This window comes from Felis catus, chromosome A2 (genome assembly GCF_018350175.1).
Source record: "Felis catus isolate Fca126 chromosome A2, F.catus_Fca126_mat1.0, whole genome shotgun sequence".
NCBI classification, from domain to species: Eukaryota; Metazoa; Chordata; class Mammalia; order Carnivora; family Felidae; genus Felis; species Felis catus.
Window position 1 is genome coordinate 74,627,647 of NC_058369.1, and position 24,869 is coordinate 74,652,515.

The 24,869-nt window shown below is 44.9% G+C and overlaps 1 long non-coding RNA gene across 10 annotated transcripts in view; it reads left to right on the plus strand.

Annotated features, from left to right (window-relative positions):
* Window positions 1-24,869, plus strand: part of LOC102899948 — a 141,488-nt gene that overhangs the window by 35,520 nt on the left and 81,099 nt on the right. For 8 of the 10 annotated variants that reach the window (XR_002153567.2, XR_006594091.1, XR_006594092.1 and 5 more), the window contains exons 4-6: window positions 8,558-8,636; window positions 9,936-10,172; window positions 22,650-22,846. This is a non-coding gene — a long non-coding RNA (uncharacterized LOC102899948). Of the gene's footprint in view, window positions 1-8,557; window positions 8,637-9,935; window positions 10,173-22,646; window positions 22,847-24,869 lie in introns of all 10 variants that reach the window. The other 2 variants (XR_006594090.1, XR_006594089.1) reach the window with 2 other exon arrangements.

Genomic DNA, 24,869 nt, shown 5'->3' on the forward strand with positions numbered 1-24,869 from the left:
CCAAGCCAGAGTCAATTTCTGTAAATGCCTTACGGTTATGAAATTGAAACTTAAGAACAATAAATCACAACTAACCAGGCTTCCCTAAATAAGGCAACTCGGATTATAACCAAGCAGGTGATTTCTTTGCTGTTTCTGTGTCTTCTCGATGCTCTAAGTCTTTCCCTTAGCTCCTGACCTCTACCCAATTTTGGTTTGGCACTGCCTGAGTCAGATCAATAGTTGTTCCAATAAACTGTTCAAAAACCTAATGTACCTCAGTTTATCTTTTAGCATACTAATTGCTAACAGCATTTGTTTGGAAAGACAAACGCTAAACAGGGAAGCACAGATAAACATATAGCAAAAATTGTGTGAGTTGCCTTGAGGGAAAATCCAGAGAACAATGAAAGTGACCTTAGGGTGGAATGGGGATCTGCTGTAATAGAAGGCTGAGGAGGTGACAGTTAAGCTGATACCTGAAAAATGACAACGAGCTAGCCAGGTAAGCCAGGTGACGCTGTAGGGGGTCACTGAGAGGATTCAGGGCAGCATTTTGGACCGAAGAAACAAAAGGGAAGGAGTATGTAGGAAGGCTCTGAGAGGGAAAGAAGAACCTGGTGCATCGTAGGAATTGAAAGCCAGTTAGTAATGGAGCTGGAATTTGGTGAGTCATGGAGAGTGGAAGAGGTGGAGGTGCAGAGGTAGGCAGGGCTAGACCTTGCATGACTGTGCGCCCAAACAGGAAAAAAAAAAAAAGTTTGGATTTTAGTTGAATGCATAGCAAGTCCCTGAAGTTTCCTAAGCAGAGGAATGACCTGATTTCACTCATGGCTTAAACGGCTCACTCTGGCTACAATCTGGAGAATGGCTTGAAGGGAGGTCAAGAGTGAAAAGAGTAATGTCTCCCTCTTTGAATTAGGGGTCCCTCCTGTATATTCCTAGAGCATCTGGTGCTTCTCCTGTCATACAGTAAGTGTTCAATGAATGTCTTTATTAAGGAAGGAAGTATCAGATCCAACTTTTCTCTCCAAGTCTCTAGCTCTCTTATCTGAAAGGAGAAAAAAAAAAAGTCTCAACTAAGGAACTGCCCAGCTATAAAATTGGGTGACCATTTGCTGGAGAAGAAAGGACATTTTGGTGAGGCATCAGAGTAAGAGGTCTGAAGGAGATTGGCCCGAACAGGGTATGTGCTGGAGGTGGGGTGTGGACGGGAGATGAAGGGAGACCCTCTTGACCAGAGTAGGTGGTTGAGTAGCCATTTTTAATCACTGGAGTTCTTCTGGATTGTGGAAAAAAGTTCTAAATGTACGGAGAAAACAGCTGAATCTCCCCACATTCATCAAGGTGGAAACAAGGCTAATGTGCTCTTGGGCAGCCCACGCTCAGAGCCCACTCTGATTGCTCTACTTACATCAAGGAGCTGGCAAGCTCTTAACGCTCCACTGTTTGTGCAATGAGAATTTATACACCAGGCACCATAGCACAGTGAGATAAAAAGTATACCAAGTGGGGTGAATGAAATTAAAGATACATATGATAAGATAAATTTGGCATTTCATAAACTCATTTTGGGGAAGGGAGAACTCATTAGGCTGTGAAAATGAATCACGGGGAGAACAGGGTCCCACTGGCAGAGCATCACTCACTGCAGGGTTATTCTCTGGTTGTCGTGGGGCTCTGCGTAGAGGGTGGATTGATGATGATCCCTTCTTTATTGAGATTTTGGGCTCACATCTCATTTATGTTTATGCCTGCCAGATGGCGGAGCCTTTATTTGTCACTGCATTTCTTAGCCGTTTCTTGATCTCTGAAGCTCGAGTGCAGAGATGCTCAAAATGGTACAGTAAGTATGTCTGGGAAATGCATCGGTAAATACTTAGAGAAACAAATAATGCCGAGGGCAGGGGTTTATTCCACAGGATAATAGGGATGAGGTTAGGAAAAAGAAAGATGGATGTTCAATATCAAGGCAAAATACCCTGGCCATTCGACTTTAAGAATGACTTCCCAGGGGAGGCCGTGAAAATCCTGCTACTTGAGGCATTTGAGAATAGACTGGATTCTGGAGATTATCCTGTAGGGAGTCAGATGTACTCTGATCCAGGGAGTAAATGAAAATAGCCACAAAACCTACAAAATTGTCTTTTGTGGTTATGATTCTGGCAGCCCGGTCAGGTCTTGCTTTTTTGAATCCTTTGCTATAACCAGTATGAATTTACCCAGGCTGAACCGAAGAACTACAGTTTAGAATATGAGTCTTGGTGGGCTCCCATGTTCATGACCTGGCTGGCTAAGAGGCTGTGCTGTCTTACACATTGTCCTGGTTGATGTCCTCTCCTTCCCTCCGCTGTCCCCCCCCTCCCCTCCTCTCCTTCTTCCCTTCTTTGCCCTCCCCTACTCTTCCCTGCTCTTCTTTCCTCTCCTCCCCTCCCTTTTGTATTCTCTTCTCCTCAATAAATGACATAGATATGGGGAGACAAAGATTTGGACACCATTCCCCTGAGTCTTTCTGGTGTGTCTTTTGGATGCCTGCCCTCTGCTGCTCACTGCACTGGGGTTTGGTGTATAGAGGAGACTATGGGTCTACGTCTACCAGAGAGAGTCATTGTGAGACATGGGAATTGCTGAGGTCTGCTGGCCATTCCATAGTGGACAATCCCTGCAAAGCCTGCAGAATTTCAGTTAAAATCTGCTCCCTGCTCCTGCCCCAGCCTACCTAGAGATCTGCTAGGGATCTGAGTCTTCTGTTTTATAGCTATTGTTAAGGATTTGATGGAGGCGAGGTGAAGGAGGAAGGGTTTCATTCCCTAAGGACAGACTGAACTTGTCATTCAAGTTCAGCTGTAAGAGACTCTAGAGTAAAAATGTCGAAGGCTGAATGCTCATTCTTCTTTTTTCTCCTGATCAATTGTAATTGATCTACAAATACATGTATTTGGGGAAAGTCTCTGAAACTGGAGCTGCGACAAGTTGCTGATGTGGTCACAGAACAGGGGTAAGTATAGGGGTCCAGGCAAGTCAGCAGGCTGGTAAGAAGGTTTGAGAGACATGTCCTTGGTGAATGCCATGATTCAGTGCCTTGTCACTATGAGCCATAGCCCAGCCCAGCCCAGTTCAGCCTTCCTAAACGTGCATGATCATAAAGATCTGAGGAGCAGTCAACACAACAAATTGGAACCCGTTCCACGTTGTCTATTCATCTTTTATTGTGGGCTAGGCTCTGTGCTAGGTGTTGTAAGAAATACAAATACGAATAACACCCAGTTTGGGTTCTCAAAGAAAATACAACTAATAGGAAAAAACCAACACAAATGACCATAATAAAGGGCAGTGCCAGATAACCACTCTGGGCTGTTTTGTACACCAACAACCATTCTTTGGTTCTCCAGACACCAACTTGGCGTTCAATGATTCCATTCAATTCTGATACTACTTCGCATTAGTGCATACCCTATAGGCTAAAGGCTCTGTCCTACAATACTGCCTCCCACTTCAGGTGTCAGTCATTAGTCCTGGGCCTCCCATAATTCTTACCTACCAGCTATAAATGGGGGGGGGGTCCCATGACCCCCCCTCCTTAGGTTTGGTAATATGGTAGACTGGCTCACAGAATTCTGGAACATATTTTACTTACATTTATTGAGTTATTATAAAGGATGTTATAAAGGATACAAATGAATAGCCAGATGAAGAGGTATATAGGATGAGGTCTGAGGGGGTCTCAAGCACAGGAGCTTCTGTTACAGGGAGTTGGGGTACACCACCAGACCAGCACAGGGATATGCTCACCAACCCACATACTCTATGAACCCTGCCATTTACGGGTTTTATGGAGGCTTCACTACATACACACAAATGATTAAATCATTGACTCAGTCTCCAGTCCCTCTCCCCTTCCTGGAGTTGGAGGGTAGGGCTGAAAGTTCCTAGCTTCTAATCAAGGCTTGGTCATGCTGGAGACTGGTCCCCATCCTGGAGTGATCCAGGGGACCCCAACAGCCAGTCCTCTCATTAGCATGCAAAAGACTCTCATTGCTTTGGAGATTCCAAGGGTTTTAGGACCCAAGTGCCAGACACTGGGACAAAGGCTCAATATTTTTTATTATGCCACAACCACCATAAGGAAATTACATGGAAAGCATGTGTGACTTCAAAGAAGAAAGATCAGATCAGTTTTTTAAATAAATTATATTGCGGTATCACATAATGCGGAAGAACTTGGGTTCTGGATTTGATTTCTGGAGCAAATCTCATAGCTGCTTTTCTGCTTCTTCACTGGTGTCCTTAATCACAAAATGGAACAATGTCAGTTCCCCTGGAAAGAGTATAAGGGACCTCAGATCTCTTCCATGATGGGAACTTCCTGTGGCAGAGTGTTATTTTGCTTGTCTGTTCGGTCCTCTATAGAGCTCAACTACGTCGTCTCCTCCCCCCCCCCCCCCCCGCCCCGAAATCACAATAAGATGAGGAGATTACTGCTTGAAACTTGCAATCCCATTATCTGTCAGCCTATGAAAGATAAAAAGTGCCACTAGTGTATCCAGAAAGTCATTTTTCAGTAGCCATGGGTGACAAGAATTACATTTCTTTGCTAGGAGATCTTGATGCGGTGTATCATAAATATTCAGGTTCTGTAGACTTTTAAAAAAGATGTAATATCTCCTTTTTTGTGTAACACTAGCTTCAAGGTCAGATCCAGGATGACTCAAAAACAGGAACTAGGAATTCTTATGCATGAGTGAAAAGCAGCAGTTGGGGAGTGGGCCGAAGGAGGTTGAGGAAGTAGAAACTGAAAAGTGAAGTAGGGGTTGGGGTATGGATCTGGAAATCATATGCTGGGGTGGATTACCCTTGGACCCAGGCAGGTGGGCCTCTGCTCTGGCTTTAGCTTTCATGGGACTGGCTCTGGCCCTCCTCCGTCTGTGCCTTTCCCAGGGGATGAGAGGTCCAGGAGCCCAAGTGGTGTGTCCACCTACAGTCCATGCCCCCCTACTTCAAAACCATATTCTAGGTACCAGGGACACCAGAATTCCTTGCCCCAATGCTAAGGTCAATATAAATTGTCTTTCCCAGGTCTGTCCTTTTGAGTGAGGGCTAATTATACCACCTGTGTACCCAAAGGGTGGCCAAGGAGTCGTGGTTTGGCAGGGGTCAGGGAAGACAGAAATAGGCTGGGTGAGCTGGGATGTCCATATGCATACGGAAAAGGTCTTTTATGATCTGAGTGGAGCTAGCAGAGAGAAAAGAGAAATGGGTGGGTTGTGGGCCAGGGGCTTCCATGTGTACTGTTGCCCTAGGCCTGCAAATGTGAGGGGCAGGCCTGTGGAGGAGTCCAGGCTTATAACTTCCCAAGCAAAAACAATGAATTTGCAAGTAGTTCCTGATAGAATTGAGTTGGCTTGCCCTTGTCCTAGAGTCAATCTTAATTGTTTTTATCTCTATCTGCCATGTTGCTAATAGGGCAACTACTTCATGGTAATAGCACTAGGACCTTCTAGTCCACAGCTATAGTCCTTGAGAGACAGGAGTAACTTTAAGAGAAAGACTGTCTGGTCTAGAATTTACAAGAACCCCACGATGTCCACACACCAAGAGGAAGGAGGCACTGTTCCTTTTGAACCTGACTCAGGAAAACTTTTGCGGAGGCTCTGGTATCAAATGCAGTCCTGTCCTGAGATCTGGCCCAGCCCTGTGCCTCAGAGGACTCTGCTGTTTGAGTGCATTCCTTGAACTTTTCTTATTCCCTGTCCAATGCTGGAGATAGGAAGGAGTCAGCAGTGCCATCCAGGTGGGACTCCTGGACCCTGTAGCAGGACCCATGTGGGCTCTGGTGCCTATTTCTCCCCTTTAGGACTTTCTTCCATCCTCTACTGCTCGTATAGGGTTGACCAGATGCTCCAGAAGATCCGAGCCTTGTGCCTGTGACGTTGTTCCAGGATTGGGACCAGGACCCAGACCTAGTTCCAGGAGGGTGGTCTGGAGATTGTATAGCTCCTGCTGACTTGTATTTCTTTCATGGGATCACCTGAAATTGGGCCACCAGATGTGCTAGTATGAAGATTTTGGTGACTCTAATTGCTTATATATAATTGTTTATATATTTGTCTGGGCCCCACATACCCTAGGGGCAGCCATGGTCACACACTTGTACAAATATTAATCTTTTCCCCAGTTTCCCTCCTAATTCTGCTGTCTCCTAAATCCCATAACAAGGACCCACATTCTCTGAAGAGCAGAAACCCAGAGGCAGAGGAGGAAGTTCCAAGTGGTTAATTCCGGTCTTCTCTGACAGAGATGACATAGCTTCTGGACTTCCAGCTGTGTGGAGTCTTGCCCTTAGTTTCCATGTAGGACAGCCGCCTGATTGAATCCTGCAGACAGGAAGATGAAGCGTGCCTCAAAAGTATTGGGGGGTAATTGGTAGGGGCTTCAAGGAGAATAATGTCAGATCCCTGGCAGTGGCTAGAGGAGGAGGTGACTTGGAAAGGTTTTCTGTCAATAACATGAAGTTCCCAATGCATTCTACCAGATCCAAAATGAACCCATTCCCCACCAAAACCTCGGTTGTGTCTGCTCTGGGAAAGGACCTGTGGAAGAGACAAGATGAATACCTGAGAGATGATACCTCAGCTGCTGCTCATCCTGTTGAGAGCAGCAACTCACATTTACTGGGCACATGATATCTAGATATAGATATTATCTGGTTTAATCCTAGTGACAAAGTCTGGGGGGCGGGGGTAACTGTTATTATTTCCATCGTAGATAAGGAAACAGAGGACAGGGTGTGAAAATAATTTGCCCAAGATCAGGTAGCTGGTTAGTGGTGGAGTCAGGATTTGAACCCAGGTCTATTCCACTGCTCCAGGCTTGTTCATGCTCAGACAGCCTTACTGCTAGGGTGCAGTGAGGAAGATCTCTCCTGCAAGAGAAAATCTGGGGGCCTCCCTGGGACTCAGAAGCGAGCTCTTGGATGGGCTCTTTTAGCTGTTTTTAAAAAAACCTTGAAGCACTTTCAGTGACCAATTTTTCATTCCGAGTCAGCAGCTTTGGATTACAACACACATCAGCTGCTCTTAAAAGGTAACTGAAAAAAGGGTGTGATGAAAAAAGGGTATTGACATCCCCTCCACTCCAAAAAGAAAAAAAAAAAATTATATTATGGTTCTTTTCACCCAAGCACTTCAAAACCTTTCTAGAACACCTTGTGGGGAGTGCTATTATCACACTTTGCAGAGTAACAACTGACCATCTGGCCATACTCATTCAGGAAACCAATGGCAGATCAAGTTTGATTTGGAGAAATGTAGCCAGGCTTAGGTCCCTCTCACAACTCAGACCCATCAACTGGGTACTCCATCCACTGTCATTGCAATTGGGCCACCCTGGTCCAGGGGAATTTGGACTCTACATTGTCAGTACATTTCTTTTTAATTAGTTTATGTTTTTTAAAGGGTTTTTTTTTAAACAAATTTTAATTATTTCTTTTTTTGCAGAGATTTGCGAAAGCTTTGAAGAATACGCGAAATAGGACTGGTTAGCGTACAAACATAAGGAAAGAAGTCAAACAAGAATAGGGAACAAAATGGAGTCTGTGAATGAGGCAAAATCAAACATGGCTGAAGTTGGGAGCTTGTTCTTCAGTGAGAGGCCAGAGTGGCCACATACTCCTCTAACTGCCCCCAGGGGGCGCTGTGCTCAGTAAGGTTTCCATTTAGGAACCTCTCTTCCATCACACACATTTCTCAATTTCATACTCAGAGCCTGGAATATCTGATTCGAATCTGGTTCTGAGTTAACTGTGGCTTTTGGATATGATCTAATGTTTCCTTATCTTCAAAAAAGACCTTATATTATTCTGAGGAATACATGAGGGGACAAATGTAGAATACTTAGTGCAATGGTCTGAACGTTTGTGTCCCCACACAATTCCTATGTTGAAACCCTAACCCCTAAGGTGATGGACATTAGGAGGTGGGGCCTTGGGAGGTCATTAGGTTATGAGGCTGGAGCCCTCATGGATGGGATTAATGCCCCTATGAAAGGGGCCCCAGGGAGTTCTCTCACCCCTTCCCAGCCTCCCAAACTGTAAGAAATAAATTTCGCTTGTCTACAAGCTACCCAGTCTACGGTATTTGTTACAGCAGCCCAAATGGGTTAAGACACTTAGCATAGTATCTGCATCCTGCAGGCTCTTAGCAAGGTTTATATATTTCTCTCCCTCTTTCCCTTCTTCTGTTCTTCCTTCTTTCCTCTAGTTTTCTTTAAAAAAAAAAAAAGAGTTTATTTTGAGAGGGGGGGAGGGGCAGAGAGAGAGAGAGAAAATCCCAGGAAGGCTCTGTGCTCTCAGCACTATGTGGGGATTCAGGGCTCAGTCTCACGAACCAGGAGATCATGACCTGAGCTGAAATCAAGAGTCAGACGCTTAACCGACTGAACCCCCCAGGTGCCCCACAAGTTTTCTTTTGAAATGTGATATATAATCAACTCGATTTTTCTTTTGGATTTTAAGTAAGTTTAGGTTACTTAGGCTAAGTAAGTAAATAAGTTTAAGTCAAATCTTAAACTGCTTCTCTAGGAGAGTACACGGGATGAACACATTTTCTGGAGGGAGCGGTATTGGAATCCCAAGGCGCTGGGCACAGCTCCCGAGGAAGGTAAGGCCCCAGGTGGTCGGTCTACTGTGGGACAAAGCACAGAGCAGAGCGGGAAGACCCTGACAGCGTGGGTTGGGGGTGCCCAAAGGAGAGGTGTGAGTGTGGGAGTTTGGGTGTAGAATCACAGGGAGAAGCCGGCCCATAGCGCAAGACTTGCTGTTCACTCTAATTAAGAGCATCCTTCTCAAAACTCCTGGTGTTTGCTGACAACCGGAGGCTTTTTCCCCCTTCTCAGAAATTCCCTGCGGGAAATGTGGATCTAAGGGGAAAGTGTAAATAAAGGCTTCTTGGAGAAAGTCCCTCTTTCTTCGGGTGTGAAGGGCTCTCTGGGGTCCTGGTGCGAGCTCAGGGACTCTCATCCTCCTCCTCGCTTACCCCCCTTCTTCTTTTCTTTACTTCCTCCCTTCATCTTTGTTCTCGCTTCCTGGGGGCTGCACCCCAGCCGGGGCCCTCTCCCCGCACGTCCCTTCCCCAGGGCTCTTTCAAGATCTTTCTCATTTCTCGTCTTCCCTGTCATTTTTCTTCTTGGCTTTTCATCCATAATAAGGGAAGCATGGTAGAAAGCATCTCTATTTCTCTTCTACTCATATTCCCGTAAACATCTCCAAGAGCCTGAGAAACGTCTGTTTCTTGGTCTCCTGTTTCTGGAAACCATTATTTATTTAACGTGTTCCTACCACTTGGTGAGGCTCCTATTCTTCTGTGGAATATTCCCGCAGACTGGATTCCAGAGTCTGCTGTTTAGAAGCACTGTTGTTTCCTTGTTTCCTGTCACTGAACAATTGCCGGCTTCCTTCATGTGAGCAGCAGTGGAGAAAAACACCAGTGTGGCAAACCTGCACCAGACCCACAACCCCCTACCCCTGGGCTTGAACCTCAGTGGCCACGATGTGAGAGTGGTTTTAAAACTTAACAAAATGTTTACCTGAGCTATTCTTTCTATTCTTGTTAGTCATAGTCTTTATTTAAACATGTGGCTCCATTTTGTTTATTTATTTATTTATTTTTAAACGTTTATTTATTTTTGAGACAGAGACAGAACGTGAACGGGGGAGGGACAGAGAGAGAGGAAGACACAGAATCCGAAGCAGGCTCCAGGCTCTGAGCTGTCAGCACAGAGCCCGACGCGGGGCTCAAACTCACGAACCGCAAGGTCATGACCTGAGCTGAAGTCAGACGCCCAACCGACTGAGCCACCCAGGCGCCCCATCCATTTTAACAAATAGAAGAGGAATTAGAGTCTAACTGGTTCCCAGTAATAGGGATGGACCCTAGTTTATACTTTTAAATTATTTACAGCCTGCCAGTGCCTGTGGCTTTGGGTTATTGATGCTGCAATAGTTCCAGTTGGTGACAGAAAGCCCTTTCCAGAAGACAGTGGCACTGTTAGCAGCAGAACTCGTGGCTGGCTCCTTCCAGCTCCTCCAAATTTCTGGGGCACAGAGAAGCATCACGCTGCCTTCAGCACAGCTCTTCCCTGGGAGACGCTGGAGGGACAGTCTGCTGCCTTTGCCAGACTCGGGCCATACTCTCCAAGTAAGTAGCTGTGCCGCTTTGAACAAGTCACTTCACCTCTCTGAACACAGTTTCCTCCTCTCTACTCTAAAACGTGGAAAGAATACTTACAGGAAAAGTTGTGAGGAATAACCAAGAATTATACTTGAGTGTGGAGCTCACTGCTGGCACCTAGGAAATGTTTAAGGGGCGCCTGGGTGGCTCTGTCGGTTGAGTGTGGGACTGGCATTCAGGATGTGACTTCACAGTTCATGAGTTCCAGCCCCTCATTGGGCTCTACGCTGTCAGCACAGAGCCACTGCAGATTCTCTGTCTCCCACTCTCTCCGCCCCTCCCCTGCTTGCACTCTCTCTCAAAAATAATAAATGAATACTTAAAAAATTGTTAAGAAAATCTTTAATAAACAGTAGCAATGCCACAGATGGAGTACATTCAAAGTCACAGCCTTCCTCCAGCCCTAGGTGATGACAAGTGTTCCTAAGATTGTAAATCACAACACAGGGTGACTTAATCTGTATAGACCTGATTTCCCCCTGTCCTTTCATCACCTGACTTAGGTCGTTCATGACCTTCTCTCCTCTTTCAAAACATCGCTTGTACTTTCTTTGTTGCACACCAGTATTGCTTTGGCCCAAGTCCTCACCTCCCGCCTGAGTTATTGTCAAAGTCTGTCCCCACAATGGAATATTGTTTAGCCGTGAAGGGAAGGACATCTTGCCATCTGGGACAACATGGCTGACCTAGAGGGCCGGTGAAATAAGTCAGACAGAGAAAGACAAATACCGTATGATTTCGCTCATATGTGGAATCTAAAAAACAAAACAAATGGACAAACAAAAAGAAACAGACCCATAAATACAGAGAACAAACTGGTGGTTGCCAGAGGTGAGAGGATGGGCAAAATGGGTGAAAGGGTGTGGGAGGTACAGGCTTCCTGTCATGGAATGAATAAGTCATGAGAAGTGCAGCATAGGGAGCATAGAAAATGGTGCTGTAATAGTGTGTGGTGACAGAAGGTGCTATGCTTATAGTGAGCATAACATAAGGTACAGAGTAGTGGACTCACTGTCATACACCTGAAATGAATGTCACCCTGTGTGTCAACTCTACTTCAGGAAAAAAGTCTCTTTCCCCACCCTGCCCTCCATTTAATCTAAAAAAAAAAAATAAAAGTAACATCAATTGCTTTTTCTCACAAAAGATTCATTATGGAAAGTTGGAAAATAAAGAGAAGTTAAAAGGAAAAAAATACAAATAATCCTGTCGACCTAGAGGTAGTGATTGCCTGTGATTTTTTTCCTACATATGCATAGATATATATATATATATATTTTTTAATTTTTTTCAACGTTTATTTATTTTTTTTGGGACAGAGAGAGACAGAGCACGAACGGGGGAGGGGCAGAGAGAGAGGGAGACACAGAATCTGAAACAGGCTCCAGGCTCTGAGCTGTCAGCCCAGAGCCCGATGCGGGGCTCGAACTCACGGACCGTGAGATCATGACCTGAGCCGAAGTCGGACGCTTAACCGACTGAGCCACCCAGGCGCCCCTGCATAGATATATTTTAAACAAGAAAAGGAATCATAGTGCGCTTGATGTTGTGCTACTTGCTTTTTTCACTTAAGAACACAGTCATCCTTTGGAGATTCTGTGGGTTCAGTTCCAGACCACTGCAATAAAGTGATTATTGCCATAGAGCAAGTCAAATGAACTTTTTGGTTTCCCAGTGTGTATAAAAGTTAGGTGTGCACTACACTGCACACTGTCACTTAAGTGTGCAATCCTAGCATTGTTTCTAAAAGAACAATGTACATACCTCAATTAAAAATACTTCATTGCTGGGGCACCTGGGTGGCTCAGTTGGTTGAGTGTCCGACTTTGGCTTAGGTCATGATCCCACAGTTTGTGAGTTCGAGCCCTGCATCAGGGTCCTTGCTGTCAGTGCAGAGCCTGGTTCAGATCCTCTGTCTTCCTCTCTCTGCCCCTCACCCATGTTCTCTTTCTCTCTCTCTAAAAATAAACACTAAAAAAATACTTTATTGCTGAAAAATACTAGCCACCATCTGAGCTTTCAGCAAGTTGTAATGTGATCACAGATCACCATCAGAAATATAATAAGTAATAATAATTAAAAAGTCTGAAATACTACGAGAATTACCAAAATGTGACATAGAGACAAAGTGAGCAAACGTTGTTGGAAAAAGGGTGCTGACCTAGTTGCTTCATGTAGGGTCGCCAGAAACTTTCATCATAAAAAACATGGTATCTGTGAAGCACAATCTGTGAAGTGTGATAAAATTGGGGGTAAGCCTGTGCGTCTACTGTTGTGTAACAAATTACCCCAAAACTTAGCAGCCTACAGCAACAAACTTAATTTATCATCTCACGTGGTGTGAAGGGCGGGGGCCCCTAGGAATGTCTCAGCTGCTGGTTCAGGCTCAGGGTATCTCATAAGATTACAGTCAAGATCTCAATCAGGGCTTCAGTCACCTGAAGGCCTGGCTCAGATGGAAAGATCTGCTTTCAAGACAACTCCCATGGCTATCAACTAGAGGCCTTGGTTCCCTGCCATGTGGACTTTTTCCAACATGGCAGCAGGCTTCCCCACAGGGGAAGGAGAGAGTGATGTCACACTATGCATAGGAAAGAGAGCAGGAGCAGGGCAGACATCACATTGTTATTGTGGGTGAAGTTAGTTCCTTGTCTTGGAACTCATCTGACTTCCAGCGAATGAGGTCTGTGACTCAGTTTTCCTGGTCAGACTGTAGTGTTGCCTTTTACGTCCATCCTTTTTAAAAAGATAGCTTTTTGAGATATTATTCACCTACCATACAACTCACCCATTTAAAGTATACAATTCAGTGTTTTAGGATATTCGCAGTCACTACTACCTGGTTCCAGAACTTTTCAGTTCTCCAGACAGAAAGCAGTCACTCCCCATTCTCTCCTCTTCCCACTTCCCTGGCCACCACTATCACCCTTTGGTCTCTATAAACTTGCCTGTTGGGACATTTTGTATAAATGGAATCATACAATATGTGGCCTTTTGTGTCTGACCTCTTTCACTTGTGAAAATGTTTTCAAGGGTCATCCATGTTATAGCATTTTCTTAATATTTTCTCTATCTCTTTTTTTATATGCCTCTTTATTAAAAAGCAAAAACATCTGGAACCCCACATTGTGCAGTACCCAGAACATTAAGAGGTATTTAAGAAGCAGGTCTACTGTTCTCATCTGATGTATTTTTTTTTTTTTTTTTTTTAAATTTTTTTTTTTTTTTTTTTCAATGTTTATTTATTTTTGGGACAGAGAGAGACAGAGCATGAACGGGGGAGGGGCAGAGAGAGAGGGAGACACAGAATCTGAAACAGGCTCCAGGCTCCGAGCCATCAGCCCAGAGCCTGACGCGGGGCTCGAACTCATGGACCGCGAGATCGTGACCTGGCTGAAGTCGGACGCTTAACCGACTGCGCCACCCAGGCGCCCCTCATCTGATGTATTTTTAAAAAATGTTTATTTATTTATTTTGAGAGACAGAAAGAGAGCCAGAGAGAGAGAGAGAGAGAGAGAGAGAATCCCAATGAGGCTCTGTGCTATCAGTGCAGAGCCTGATGTCAGACTCCATCCCACAAACTGTGAGATCATGACCTGAGTCGAAATCAAGTGTTGGATGCTTAGCTGACTGAACCACCCAGGTACCCCATATCTGACTTATTTTTGTTGTCAGAATCAGTCAAGGTAAGGGCTGAATTCTCATGACTGGACAGGCTGAAACCACATCTGGATTTTTTTCCCTTCTGGAGACATCCCTCCCTCTGGGTCAGTGTCAGACCCTGTGCTCAGAAGAGTGGCCCCGGTGAAGGATGCCCGTGTCAGAACAGTAGCCACTTTGGTCCAGGGAGAGCTCACAGACTCCTAGTTTTGCAAGGGCGAAGTTAGTTCCTTGTCTTGGAACTCATCTGACACCAAGCGAGTGAGGCCTGTGACTCGGTTTCCCTGGTCAGAGGGTAGTGCTGCCTTTTACATCCATTATTCCAGATCCGCGACAAAGAAGCCCCAGTTGGCTTAGGCAATACAAAACCCAATGTCTCTGGAGCCCTCTTCCCTTGGATTTTGCAGAGCTTTTCCTTTATTTAGTCCTCCTCTGATAAGTATTTTCTTTTTACTGCTGAATAATATTTATTAAATGCATAACATTTGGTTTATCCATGCATCAGATGATGGACATTGGGTTGTTTGTACTTTGGGGCTAAAAGGCTTATGCTGCTGGGAACATTTATGTACATCTTTTTGTTGCAGACATTTATTTTCACTTCTCTTGGGTATATATATGGGGGAGGAATTGCTGGGTCATATGGTAACTCTATGTTTAACATTTTGGGGAACTGCCTGTTTTCCAAAGTGGCTGCACCATTTTATATTCCCATCAGCAGTGTATGAGGGTTCCAATTTTTCATACCCTTGACCAATACTTATGAGCTGTGGTTTTCAGTATAGCCATCCTATGGGCATGAACCAGTGGTTTTGATTTACATTTCTCTCACGATTAATGACGTTAAACAACTAACTTTTAATGTGTGTATGGGCCATTTCTCTTGAGAAATGTATCCTCAAATTCTTTGCCCATTTATAAATTTGGCCTGTTCTTTTTGTTATTGAGTTGTATGAATTTTTTTTTTAAATAATTATATATCTTGGATACAAGTTCCTTATCAGATATATGAATTGCAAATATTTTATCCTGTTCACATTCTCTTTTTTTAAATGGATAAAATTTATTTTTTATTTTTTAAATTAATTAGTTAATTTTTAAATCTACATCCTAGTTAGTTGGCATATCATGCAACAGTGATTTCAGGAGTAGATTCCTAATGCCCCTTACCCATTTAGCCCACCCCCGCTCCTACCACCCTTCCAGCAACCCTCTGTTCGTTCTCCATGTTTAAGAGTCTCTTATGTTTTGTCCCCCTCCTGGTTTTTATATTCTTTTTGCTTCCCTTCCCTTACGTTCATCTGTTTTGTCTCTTAAAGTCCCCATATACCCTATTCACATTCTTTTTTTTTTTTTTATTTTTTTTAACGTTTTATTTATTTTTGAGACAGAGAGAGACAGAGCATGAACGGGGGAGGGGCAGAGAGAGAGGAAGACACAGAATCGGAAGCAGGCTGCAGGCTCTGAGCCATCAGCCCAGAGCCCCACGCGGGGCTCGAACTCACGGACCGCGAGATCGTGACCTGAGCTGAAGTCGGCCGCTTAACCGACTGAGCCACCCAGGCGCCCCTGTCCTATTCACATTCTTAATGGTATTGGTTGCAGCAAGAAAACTTTGAACTTTAACGTAGTCCAAGCACACTGTCTTCCAGGTAGCCGCACACCCCCCTTCTGCCATATTTTATTGCGTAGAACGAGTGAAGTCTGGCCCACACTCAAGGGAGTAGTGGGGACCACGTTCTACCTTTTGAAGAGAGGAGAATAAACGAACCTGTGGACATATTTAAAAACTACCACATATGTTAATATTCATTCAAAATTTCACATTTAGGGGCTAGAAAATAAGAATCTGCAGTCAAAGTGGGTGTCAACTGTGGCTTCATCGTGTAATTGCTGTGTGATTTTGGAAAGACTGTTAGTTCAATGCTTGATGCCTCAGTTCTCTTAGCTGTAAAATGGGAATGATGATGTATGCCATTCACGCATTCCCAAAAAACCCACGTTTTGCAAAATCATGCACTAAAAGTAACAGGGCTGATGGGCATCCCAAATAAAACCTACGGGATTCTGTAATCAGAGTGCTAATGAAAGAGTACCAATCATAATGAAAGTACTAGCATGATTCCCAAACGGATCAACATGGTGGAAAACCTAGTGGTTCTGAAGCCTGGAAACCAGGCTTCACTTGCAGTAAAGAATGGCAGTTTGATACTTCCTCCCCTTTTTTTCAAAGTCTCTATTTATTGCTAAGCCTCCTCTTTCACTGTGAGAACGTTTGTCTCTGATCACTTTAAGGTATTAGCGTGCTGGGAAGAATCAGGCGTGGGCTGGCATCATGTGTTACAAACCCCACTCTCTATCATCAATTGTGTAAGAGCTAATTTGTGACAAAGAATCACAAGAATCCATCTCATCAGGTTTGGGGAAGATTACGTGGGAGACACATGTTAAACACCGAGAACAGTGCTGGCAGGCAGGAAGTGCTCCAAAGTTGTTTGGGTTACATTCATTCTTGTTTAGACGATTCCTTCTTAGCTTGCTCCCTCCAGTACAGAACAATATACTCCTGGAGGACTTTTTTTCAGATGATGAATTTCTCATTATGAAATAGACAGAGCCCTCATTAATTTCTTTCAGACCTTGAGTCCTTGGGGGCGGGTTAAATGCAAGAGTTTGCAAACATGTAGTCACTTATAAAGTAAATTTGCATGTGTAATGCAGTCTGGCTTTAATATATGCGTTTTGCCATGCATGTGCTCAATTTTAGGAAAACGTACAATGATAAAACCCGTATATCAGCTTGAAGGTACACCCTGAGTTTGGAGTAGGTGTTTATGTTTTATTTTCAGACTGATAACATCAAGGCCCTGAGGTAATTCTGAAACTATCAGAGCTTCTTTATTGTCTTTTCTCAGGGAAGGATGGCTACTAACATCCCTATTTTACAGGGGTATTCTCAACTGAGGAAAGAAACAAACTTGATATTTTGAAAGACCTTTTGTTAGGGATAAAATTGAATTAGGAAAAGCTTGCCTTTAGGATTTTACTTACTCAAGTCACCATCTCTTTAATAATAAAACTGTATTTGTTAGATTTTCAAGTAACTGTTATTTGTGGCTCATAAAAGGCAATTCATTGATAATTTTCAGGAGCTACTATATCATAGACACTACAAATTCTCTTAAACCCCCATCTTTTGAGTTCTTTTGGTATAACAGCCATGACAAGAAAAACAAGCTTGCTCTAGTGGTTACGGGTGCCATGCCCTGTTGAGTCACCAAGTGAACAGCAATGCTGACGTCCTTTCCTCTGAGCGTTACCCACACACATGAACTTGGCGCTGTGTTCATCAGACTTTTGTGAAGTTAGCACTTTTAAAAAGAAATTTATAAAGGGATTTTTCGTTGAATTGGATAAAGAGTGATTAGAGAAGTTAACACCAGGTGGCGCTAGAGGACTGAACTTGGAACTACTCCGCGCTCTTACCTGGGACTGAGACCAGGGCCATGCTCTTCGTTTAACCGGTGGGTTAAAGGAAAGAAGGGCAAGCGTTGCCCCTACTGTGTCCCGTTACCAGCTGACGCTAAGGATTGCCCCCCATCACATTGTCTAGGTCCCTTCCGTGGAGAGTTGACGCTCCCTAAAGCTACGGAGCACATGGTAGCTTTCCTGAGGTCTCCAGTGGCAAAAAATATTCACAGTTTTTCTAAAGGAAAATGAAAACAAATCTCACATGAAATTGCTTTTTGGAGTGGCTTCAGTCCTGCTCTCACCATTGGAGGTACCCAGGAATGTTGATTGGGCAAGGGTAGCAAGAGAAGAAGATAAGGTCCCCTGAAACTCCTTCCCCCGGGAGCAGACTAGGCAAAAGCAGTTTCATCTCTCCGTGCCCACACGTGGCAGGGTGACCGGGATCAGAATTCCCACCAGCTCAGGCTTTATTATTTCATGCAACCCTCCTTTCCTAGGAGTCCCCAACGTGCTCAGAAGTGTTTTTTGCTAGGGCCGTTACCAGGAAAATAAAATCTCAGAACAGAGACTGTAGATTTAAAAATGGGAATAAGTGCCTTCCATTGAGCTTTTGAGGGGCCAGAAAGGAGAAGAGCAGGCGGTGAAGTAAAAAAGCTGTGCTACAAGGAAACGGAAATGCCAGCAGCCTGAAAAACAGAGGCTACCAGGTTAAAGAATGACAAATATTCTGGAAGGAGTCCGGTGCACAGAAAGGAGGTGCCCTGGGAGGTCCTGGAGGGTCTATGGGAAGTGACTTTGGGGGTGAGATGGGAAAGGAGGGAAATCTGACATCTCCACCATCAGTGCTGTCTTTTCTGAAGTCTAGTCCACAAAAAGCGCAGACCCAGAGAGAAACATGTTGCTGATGGCTTGGTTGACGTGCATCCTTGCGGCGTGGTTATGGGCAGGCACTTCCTTAAAGGAATGTGCGTGTCACCAAGGGACATTACTTTGCACATTACTTTTGAACCAAGTAATTCACCAGCTTGTCTGGCCCTATCTGGCCTGGTATCCACATATGGTGTGCAGATGCTGTCATTTTCTGCTCAGGCTATTCTCTGGCTCTCAGGAGGGAGGCTGAGCATCGAACCTCCCACATGGGGTGAACCCTGAATACAGTAGCACCAGGAGCAGAGTTGTTGACTTGAAATGACTTATTCTTCTCTCCCTACCACACTTCCTCCTTGTTTCAAGGTCCTCTGTGAGACAAGGGAGAGGGGAAGGTGGTGGGAAGGGAGCCCTGTCTCGGCATCTTTAACTTAATTTTATTTTTTCAATTTTTAAAAATGTTTATTTATTTTTGAGAGAGTGAGAGAGACAGAGAGAGAGAGAGAGTGAGAGAGCACACACAAGTGTGGGAGGGGCAGAGAGAGAGGAAGGAAGCTCCAGGCTCTGAGCTGTCAGCAGAGAGCCCGACGCAGGGCTCGAACTCACGAGCTGTGAGATCATGACCTGAGCCGGAGTCCGACGCTTAACAAACTGAGCCACCCAGGTGCCCCTTTAATTTAATTTTAATTTTTTTGCTTAGTATAACCCCGACAGCAGCTCATTCCTTGGCCAACAAAGAACAGCGTTTTCTCCTAGGTCTTCTGTATTGGTTCCATTTATCTCAGCATTCTTTGGAACCATGATTTAGACATTTTGCTGCTAATTGAATTCAGCCTCTGGAAGCAGTAGGACCAGAGAAGGAATATTATAAACTTTTTCAGGAGTTGATTCTAAGGTAAGATATAGGATTAAGATAAACTTCTCTTCCTAATGACAACCAATGATTCTATAGGAAAACATATTTTTAAAAAATGTTTTATGTATATTTGAGAGAGAAAGAGAGAGCATGAACAGGGGAGTGGCAGAGAGGATCCAAAGTGGGCTCCATGCTGACAGCAGCGAGCCCCATGTGGGACTTGAACTCATGAACCGTGAGACCATGACCTGAGCTGAAGTCGGATGCTCAACTAAGCCACCCAGGTGCTCCTATAGGAAAGCATATATTACTTCACACTTCTGTGGTATCTTTCACTCAAGGCCTCAAAAGGATTCTATAAACATGTGCTCAGGTACGCTGAAGTCTAAGAGAGTTCCGCCCCATTAGTTTAACAGATGGCATTGTATAAGCTTAAGGTGTACAACACAACGATTTGATATATGCATGTATTACAAAATGATTACCACACTAAGTTTAGTTACTATGATAAGATTTAAGATGGGAAAATCATATAGAAAAACAAACTGAGGGGGCACCTGGGTGACTCAGTTGGTTAAGCATCTGACTCTTGATTTCAGATCCAGTCATGATCTCATGGTTTGTGAGTTCAAGCCCCGCGTTGGGCTCCGCACTGACCATGCAGAGCCTGCTTGGGATTCTCTTTTTCTCCCCCTCTCTTGCTCGTAGTCTCTCTCTGTCAAAATAAATAAATACACTTAAAGAAAAAGAAAGAAAAATGAACTCAGTATTTGGAAACCAAAGTATGAGTCTTGGCACGAATGATTTGCTGTGGTGCAATCTCTGTGGGTATCGATATCTCATGGCAAAATGAGTGTAAGGTTTCCCCTTCCCTAGTCCGTACTGGTACTTCCCTTTCTGATAAAGAGGAAGATGTTCCATTCTCTGTTTGGCTCGTGTAACCCCACCTCACTGGGGCCGGTGTTGTTCGGTGCTTCTGCTCCCCACAAGAGTCCCTGTCTCTCCAGGCCTTATAGACAGGAGCCTGTGGGTCTCCTCTCAGAGTGAATTTTCGAGGACAAACAGTAGGACGGCGGGGGGTGGGGGGGGCCCTATCCTAACCATCGGGACAATAGGCAGAGACACTTCTCTCCTGGTGATGCCTCAGGCTGTTATTTTTAGCAGAGTGAGCCCTTTCACTCTTTTGCACAATGGCTTCTGTTGACACAACTTACAACTTACTATCTGGTGATTACAAAGAGATGCCATTATACCAGGCGACAGGGCAGTGACAGCACCTTGTGTGCGTTCTCCAGAGGTGGGTACCACCAGCCACCTTCTCTAAGTGCACGCGGCTCAATAACCATGGCGTGGGCACAGGCACGCCACCCGGTCAGCCGGGAAAGATGATGCCACCCAGGCTTGTGTGGTGTCTGGGCGAAGCCACTGCAGACGATGTTGAAAAGAGCATCTTTTATTCTCCTTTCAGAGGTGACTTCCTTGTGTGTCAGTAAACTCTGAGCTCTCCTCCCAGAGGAGATTGTGGGAAAGATGTGGTATCAAATATGAATTAGTATGAAACTAATGTGGATTAGTGTTGTACTACGAAACCACCTGGGTCTGGGATGAGATTTGGGGCTGGAAATTGGGCAGCGACTTATCGACGACTCCCAGGAACATCAGCCTCCTTCCTGTCCACTCGGACTCCAACAGGGCAGAGGCCCCAGCTCCTCTCCGCAGACAGTGCCCAGCAGCAGTGTGCACTCAGGATTAGAAGGTTCTCAGAAAACATTTAAGACATTGATTACCATCTAAGGGGCATTTTGATAGTTTGTACACACCATCCGGGTCTGTTTATAAAGTCTTAGGGCACCTAGGTGGCTCAGTAGTTTAAGGGCCCAACTCTTGGTTTTGGCTCAGGTCATGATCTCACAGTTGGTGGGTTCAGGCCCAGCATCAGGCTCCGTGCTGTCAGTGCAGAGCCTACTTGGGATTCTCTCCCTCTCTCTCTGCCCCTCACCTGCTCACTCTCTCTCTCTTTCTCAGAATAAATAAATAAACATTTAAAAAAAACCTGTAAAGTCTTAAACATAATGTGTTATTAAAAAAGTGTCCACATTCGGGGCGCCTGGGGTGGCTCAGTCATTAAGCATCTGACTCTTGGTTTCAGCTCAGGTCTTGATCTCACATTTGGTGAGATCGAGCCCCACATCAGGCTCTGTGCTGACAGTGCATGGAGCCTGCTTGGGATTCTCTCTCTCCCTGTCTCTCTGCCCCTCCCCTGCTTGCCTCTCTCTCTCTCTCTCTCTCTCTCTCTCTCTCTCTCTCTCTCTCTAAATATAAATAAATAAACATTGAAAAAATCTTTTAAAAAATCTCCATATTCAATCTACTCCATGTGGGTGCACACACATGCGCCTGTGTGTGCAAACACCAGTGCTCACTTACTATCACCCTGTTCATATTTTGTTTTAATGTTTTATCTATTTTGGAGGAGAGAGAGACAGAGCATGAGTGGGGAGGGGCAGAGAGAGAGGGAGACACAGAATCCGAAGCAGGCTCCAGGCTCTGAGCTGTCAGCACAGAGCCCGACGTGGCGCTGGAATCCGTAAACTCTGAGATCATGACCTGAGCCGAAATCAAGAGTTGGATGCTTGGGGCGCCTGGGTGGCTCAGTCGGTTAAGCGTCTGACTTTGGCTCTGGTCATGATCTCGGAGTTCATGGGTTCAAGCCCCGCGTTGGGCTCTGTGCTGACAGCTCACAGCCTGGAGCCTGCTTTGGATTCTGTGTTTCCCTCTCTCTCTGCTCCTCCTCCACTCATACTCTGTCTTTCAAAAATGAGCAAACATTAAAAAAATTAAAAAAGAAAAAGAGTTGGACGCTTAACCAACCGAGCCACCCAGGCGCCCTATTGTGCTATTTGTATTTTAATGAATGTATTTGTAATGGCAGGGGATGTATGACAGATGCATTTTTCCTTCAGTCACGGGAAGCTTTTAAGGAGTCAGAAAATTTGAACTAATAGGGATAATGTTTTATGTAGTCCCTTAGTTCATTTGTTGAACACATAGCCAAAGGAGTTCATTGAAATAAATGCTGCCGTTGAATTTTTAACAATGGCTACGTAAATATGGGGCCATCTATAACCTTTATGCCTACAGGAGCCAGGAAAGTGATCTGTATAATTAACCCCTTGATTGATCGGGTCTTTCAGCCATCAGGATGAAGAGTCTGATTTTCCACGTAGAGTGGGCTGTACCTGAGAAACTCAAGGTAGCTGAATATTTTCGTGGAGGAAAGCTTCTTTTGAAGGACTAAATAGGCATTCATTTGACACAAATCCTTAAATTTCTCAATTTATGCTGAAGAGTGGGGAGGCATGGGGAAACCATCTGTGATCTCAGATTGGTGATTCTGATTCCATGGTGGGGCAGGTAGAGTTCTGAGAGGGCCCTCCGGCTTGCACCCCGTGTGTAAACCCCTGCCCTTCAGTCTAGGCAGGGCCTGTGAGTATAGTGAGATGTCACTCCCTTGACTAGGTTATGTTATATGGCAAAGGTGGTGAGACACTCATCGTGATATTACCTTATCCATGACTTTGTCTCAGCAGACTGGAGAGATTCAAAGCTAGGGAGATCTCCTGCTGCCTTGAGGAGGCAAACTGCTGTGTCTGGAAAAGGCTGCCTGGCAGGGAATAGCAGACAGCTTCTACGAGTTGGAATGGCCCCCAGCTGATGGCCAGCAAGAAGGCAAGGAACTGAATCTTCCCAACAATCAGTGAACTTGGAAAAGGACTCCAAGCTTCAGGTGAGATCACAGCCCCTCACAACACCTCGATTTTAGCCTGGTGAGACCCTGAACCGGGGGACCCAGCTAACCCTACCTCCTAATCCACAAAAAACTGAGATAACACACATGTGTGGTTTGAAACTGCTTCATTGGTGGTAATTTGTTACGCAGAGATAGAAAACCAAAGAACTAGGTCTGGGCAGAGGGCAGCTGAGAATTTGCATCTGTGTTAAGTTCTCAGGTGACGCCCAGGCTGCTGGTCCAGGACCTGTCCTTTGAGAAACACTGTCATATTTCCTCTGGCAGCGGACTTAGTGGTGTCATGAATGGACACTCACCGTACCCTTCTGGAATATAACCAAGGTTAACCAGAAGGGATTGAGCATTCTGTTTTAAGCCACAAATAAGTATAGGCAATATGGTTCAAGCCTTTAAGAATAATTTAAATGTGGCCAGCAACAATAAATACAAAATACAGTGTTAGAAAAGCCATTAGGATCAGGGCTTAGGAAACGAGGGTAGGGAAAATAATGTAAAATGAGGCGTGACGTCGGCATGCAAGATGCATGCATCACTATTCATTCACGCCTCTGTGGCAAGAGAGACTTAACTATTAATTCCTGTTCCTCCTTTTGAGAATCATGTCCCATCTATACTACTTGTGAATTAACTTCCTATTATAACTATACCTCAATTAAAAAGTAAGTGAAGGGGCGCCTGGGTGGCTCAGTCGGTTAGACGTCCGACTTCAGCCCAGGTCACGATCTCGCGGTCAGTGAGTTTGAGCCCCGCGTCGGGCTCTGGGCTGATGGCTCAGAGCCTGGAGCCTACTTCTGATTCTGTGTCTCCCTCTCTCTCTGCCCCTCCCCCGTTCATGCTCTGTCTCTCTCTGTCTCAAAAATAAATAAATGTTAAAAAAAAAAAGTAAGTGAAGATGTATGACGTCACACAAGCTTTCCAGTTTCCGCCGTGATAGACAGTATGAAAGTTACAGAAATTTTACTTTTGTAACTCTAGAAAATGTTGGCACATCCTCCAGCAGTACTGGGTATGGGTGGGTAATGGGTGTCCCTCCTTACTAGGCAGATAAATGGCTTCCGTGTCTCTACCTCTGTGTGTCAGCTGTCTTTGATGATTTTCTAACCCTTTCTGTGGCCAACAGCTCCCCTTCCCCACCTCTGTTCCTCTCCCGTCTTCACTTGTTTTTGTTGAGCAATTTTCTGAAGTGAAGAACATTCAGCTCCACGGAGGTTTTCCTAGTGGAAAACAGCCAGAGCCTTGCTTCACCCTGAGGCTGTTACTTCTCTCTTGGTAACCGTGGTGTCCCTGGTAGGATATAGGGCTTACTGCTGTGACTCTATTAGCTGAACCATCTGGATTGTTGTTGTTGTTTTATCTGACACTGTACCTATTGCCCAAATGTGAAGGCTCTGGTGTCTCCAGGCACTTCCATAGCACGGAAGATGTTTTATGTAGCCATGTCAAGCGACTCCAAGGGAAGAGTCTGGAACTTGGTTTTGAAACTATTTTGAACGTGACTTGGTGTGATGTCTGTCCTGCCCAGGTCTGTTGGAAGCAGGGGTGGGACGTGGGAGTGAGTGAGTACGTGTGTGCTTGGATGTGTGAGTACGAGCACATGTGTGCGAGTATGAGGCTAAGTGAACATGAGTGTGAGCAAGCATGTGTGTATGAGTGTGAGCACAAGTGAGTGTGTGCACGTGTGTGTGTGTGTGTGTGTGTGGCGGGGGGGCGGGCAGGAGGGTAATAGCAATCCTGCGTGTTGGGGAGCAGGTCTGCGTAGCATCGGTCATTCCTCTCGGACATGTCCTTGTTGTCCAAACTCAAAGGCCTGTTTACCTAGGATATTTCATTCGGCCCTCTTGCAACGGTAACTTTATTTTTATAACTTTTTCTTTCTCTTTGGAGATTACCAATTCTTTTATGCAGCTCCTACAGCAGCCAGAAGGTAAGAGTCTCCAGGCCCTCACCCCACTGTGGCACCCTCTGCTAGATCTGTGTCATTAAGAAATGACTTTACACA